Source organism: Chrysochloris asiatica, unplaced genomic scaffold (assembly GCF_000296735.1).
Source record: "Chrysochloris asiatica unplaced genomic scaffold, ChrAsi1.0 scaffold00061, whole genome shotgun sequence".
Taxonomy (NCBI): Eukaryota; Metazoa; Chordata; class Mammalia; order Afrosoricida; family Chrysochloridae; genus Chrysochloris; species Chrysochloris asiatica.
The window spans coordinates 3,925,897-3,930,947 of NW_006408579.1; the positions used below are offsets into that span (position 1 = coordinate 3,925,897).

Genomic DNA, 5,051 nt, shown 5'->3' on the forward strand with positions numbered 1-5,051 from the left:
GAGAAGCAGTGACACCAGAGATGGAGGCAGAGATGATGACATGGAGAGATGGAGCAGCTGGGGACTTTAGACCCAGAGAGGGAGAGGGTTGGGGGGCAGGCTTGCAGGGTATACCCTTTGGTTGGTTGATGATGCATGAAGGGGATTGTAATCATGGTAATGAAACAATATACAATAGGATGAATATAAAGCTGGTGTTGTCCCATGTAAACAATCACATAATTCACAATAAAAACTCAAAGAAAAAAAAAAAAAAGATTGAAGGAATACACAGAGTTCACTGTATCAAAAAGGAATGGTTGATGTTCTACCTTTTCAAGAGGTGGAATATGATTAAGAACTGAAGGAAGAAGGACTGAAGGTACTGAAGGCAGAATTCCAGTGTGCACTGAAGACACTGACAAAGAACAAGTTTCTGGGAATTGATGGAATACAAATAGAAATCTTTTAACACACTGATACAGCACTGGAAGCACTTACTTATCTAGGCCAAGAAATTTGGAAGTCAGCTTCCTGGCCAACTGGTTGGAAGAGATCCATATTTATGCTCATTCCAAAGAGGGGTGATCCAACAGAATGAGGAAATCATTAGACCATATCATTACTTTCACATGCAATTAAAATTTTGCTGAAGATAAACCAAAAGCAGCTGCAACTGTACATTAACAGGGCATGGTGGAGGTTCAAACTGGATTCAGATAAGGACGTGAAACCCTGAAGAGGGATATCATCGCTAATGTCAGCAGGATCTTGGCTGAAAGCAGAGAATACCAGAAAGATGTTTAATTGCTTTACTGACTTTGCAAAGACTTTTAACTGTGTAGGTCATAAGCTATGGATAGCTTTGAAAAGAATGAATATTCCAGAACAGCTTGATTATGTTCTTGAGGAACCTGTTCATAGATCAAGGGTAGTTGTTCAAACAAAACAAGGTGACAGTGAATGGCTTAAAATCAAAACAAGGTGACATTGAATGGGTTAAAATTAAAAAGGTGTGTGCCAGGATTGTATTCTTTCACTATAATTATTGAATCTGTATGATAAACAAATAATCATAGAAGCTGGATTATATGCAGAAGAATGTGGCATCAGAATGTGGCACAGTGGAGAAAGACTCATTAACAACTGGAATATGCAGATGATACAACCTTGCTTGCTGAAAGAGAAGAGAATTTAAAATACTGTTGAAGATCAGAGACCAGTATGGGTTGCACCACAATGTAAAGAAAGCAAAAATCCTCACCACTGGACCAATACATAACATCATGATACATGCAGAAAATACTGAATTTATCAAAGACTTCATTTTGCTTGGATCCATGTTGGTTTTTTGTTTGTTTTTTCCTGGGTACAGTGTACTTTATTGATGGTGCAGGACAAGACTGGACTCTCTAAGCCCCTCCTCTTCTCTAAGGATCTGGATGGAAACTTTTCCGTGTGTTGGGGAATTGAATTGGGATAAGGACTTGCCAGCAGCTGGTAACTTTTTCTTCTTCTAGTGCTGTTGCTGGGGCTGGTGGTCCAGAGGGCTTTTATTCCTAGAGGCCATGTGGACCATAAGGTCCACCACCCCATTGCTGTAATCACATTCATTGTCATACCAGGAAATGAACTTGATAAAGTGGTGGTTGAAGGAAATGCCAGCCCCAGCATCAAAGGTGAAAGAATGGTGTCACTGTTAAAGTCACAGGACATGACGTGGTTTTCAGTGTACTCCAGGATGCCTTTTAGGGGACCATCTGATGCCTACTTCTCCATTTTCTTGATGTCATCGTATTTGGCAGCTTTCTCCAGATGGCAGGTCAAATCCATGACAGACATGTTGGGAGTAGGGACACGGAAGGCCATGCCAGTGAGTTTTTCATTCAGTTCAGGGATGACCTTGGCCACAGCCTTGACAGTGCTGGCAGTTGCAGGGATGATGTTCTGGGCAGCCCGATGGCCATCACACCACATTTTCCCAGAGGGGCCATCCACAGTCTTCTTGGTGGCAATGATGACATAGACTTTGGTTGTCATGGATGACATGCCAAAGTTTTCATGGATGCACTTGGCCAGTGGAGCCAAACAATTGGTGGTGCAGGAGACATTGCTGAAAATCTTGAGGGAGTTGTCATACTTCTCAAGGTTCACTCCCATCACAAACATGGGGCATCAGCTGAAGGGGCAGAGATGATTACCCTTCTGACACTGTGATTCAAGTGAGCCCCAGTCTTCTTGGATTCACTATTAACATACATGGAAGCAGTAGTCAAGAAATCAAATGATGTATTGGGCAAATCTGCACAAGATGTCTTTAAAGTGTTCAAGAGTAAAGTTATCAATTTGAGGACTGTGGTGCCCCTGACCCAAGTCGTGGTATTTTCAATAGTTTCATATGCATGTGAAAGTTCAATATCAAGTAAGGAAGACCTTAGAAGAATTGATGCTTTTGAGTTATGGCATTGGAGAAGAATATTTAAAGTATCACGGACTATCAGGAGAACAAAGCTGTCCTGAAAGAAATACAGTCAAATGTTCCTTAGAAGCCAGGATGGCGAGACTTTGTCTCTCATACTTTGGACATATTATCAGGAGGGATCAGTCCCTGGAGAAGGATATCATGCTTGGTAAAGTGGAGGTTCGGCGAAAAAGAGAAAGACCCCCAACAAGATGGATTTGGTATCTCTCCACTTCCAGCAAGCAAGGTTGTATTTTTTACTTATCTCAGATTGTTGATGAATCTTCCTCCAATCATGATGCTATGTTCTTCTTCATATAATCCAATTTCTAGGATTATTTACTCAGCATACAGATTAAGTAAGTGTGATGAAAGGATTCAACCCTGGTGCACACATTACCTCATTTTATACCATTTCATATACCCCTGAATACCTCTTGATCTATGTACAAATGGCAGCAGCAACAGACTCAAGTGTAACAAAAATTGTGAGTCTGTTGTGCATAGGACCAATATAATCTGAACTGACTTGATGGTACCTAACAACAACAACAAGAAGAAACTTCTAGGTCTTAGACGTGCCACTGGTCTCAACACAACATTTTGAGTATAAAGAAGGGAAGGGATTCAGGTGAAATGGCAAGTTCAGCAGATTGAGGAACTAAGAACTAGAAAAGACTGTGAGAAAACAAACTCTAGGAATTCTCAGAGCTCTTCCCCAGAACAAGGAAAATAAGCCTTGTAGAGTCAGCTTTGTTGTTGTGTTGTTGTTAAGTACCTTTGAGTTGGTTCCAACTTATAGTGGCCCTACATAGGGTTTCTAAGGAGTGGCTGGTGAGTGAACCACTGATCTTACAGTTCAAACCAACCCTGCAGTTCAGCACATTAGCCCACAGCTTTAGTAAATCTCAAATGACACGAAGGAAGCAGATGATACCTGCGTTGTAGGCACCTGAACTGCTTTTTGCATTTTAAGAAGGGAATCTCTTGAAAGAAACCTTCCTGATTTGTTTCCCTGACCCACTTTTATTTCATCCTCCACTGTTCCTTTTTTTCCTTTCTTACTGCAGTCTGTCTTTTGCTTATACCCAATGTACATCCCCACTGGAATCTGAACAACAAAAGTCAAACTCCCCTGAAAGTGTCCTTCCCAATATTAATTCCTAGAAGGCCACCCATTCATTAGTATTCAGACTTGGTTTCAACCCATATCATTAATGGATTCTTTTCTCTGAGGATGATAATTGTGTATGATACTGATGATCCCTGCTTTATCACTGTGGTGGGCTCATCAAAGAGGTAAATGGCATGGCTGAATATGTTTCCATCAAGGAAACATCTTCTGAAATTGTAAGCAATGTTTCAACCATCACCAAACTTGATGTTGCTACATAATCTTATGTGGAGTCCATGTAATTGGTGACACGTAGCAACTGCTAGATCTGACATTTGCTCATATAGTGTCTGATACCAGTAATCACTATTTATTCATTGTTCTCAGCTCCTTTATTGAGTTTCAAGTAGGTCAATTTATGAGTCAAAAATAAGAGCCCTTCCTCTGAAATCAATTCTCTAGGACACCCGCTCCATTCTCACTTAGTTAATATGAACTCTGAAATTGTGGACTGAATCATTTCCACTCAAACCTCATTTTTTTTCCTCACAACATCTCACCACTGACCAGTCTCCAGTCTAGAGTTTTATGGCTTTGTGTATATCAAAAAGATTGTTCACATATTCTTATTTGATGAGTTTGTCATTGTCCTCTTTTATTGCTTCATCTCCTTCCCAGTGGAAATTACTTGTCACTTTTCCTGACCTATATTCACAGGGAAATATGTTACATAATAAGATGCACATATTTTCGTCACTTCCCTGACATTTCTAAGAGTACCTCATATGTCTGACACTTTAGCGTTGGTCAGCAGCTTGTCTTGTGCAGCAGGTGAGTGATTAAGACTATGTTTCTTAGGTGAGGATTGAAGTATAGACCCAGGAGTGAAAACTCAGCCACAGAACAGTCAAGGAACCAGGTAAGCAAACCAGAACCTGGAATCACAGTTTCCTAGAAATCAAACGAATGCAGGTAGTGTACCTTCTAAGGGAAGGGTTAACAACTTGCAATTCTGCAGAAAATGAAAGGGTAGAGAAAAGCAAGCAAGAAAGGCAGAGGCTATAAGATTGTTTTTAACTGCCATTGAGCTGACTTCCTAACTCATGGTAACTCCATAAACAATGCAACAAAATGCTGCCCAGTCCTGTGCCTTCCCCATGACTAGTTGAGGATTCACAGGGTTTTCACTGTATGATTTTCAGAAGTATATTACCAGCCCTTTCATCTTAAACCAGAAAAAAGTATGAATGAGAGGTGGGTGGTGGCTGTGTATAAGATGCTGAATCAAACCCTGGTCTTCTGCATGGAAGAAAAAGGTCATGAAATGATGCTCTTTACTGAAACCATCTTCAGTACCAAAAGTTTACAGATGTTTCTTGTTAAGGTTAAGTCTGTTGCCTGGAGTTACTACCTGTGCATCATGTGCAAGTAGAGATGAGTGAAAAGCTTGGCGTGGTGGAGGGTCGAATAGAAATAAAGAGTACAAAGATTTCACGC

General features: G+C 40.6%; 1 pseudogene; it reads right to left on the bottom strand.

The window, feature by feature from the left end:
* Positions 1-1,495: 1,495 nt before the first annotated feature.
* On the bottom strand, positions 1,496-2,240 carry LOC102841987 (annotated as a pseudogene).
* Between the last annotated feature and the right edge of the window lie 2,811 nt (positions 2,241-5,051).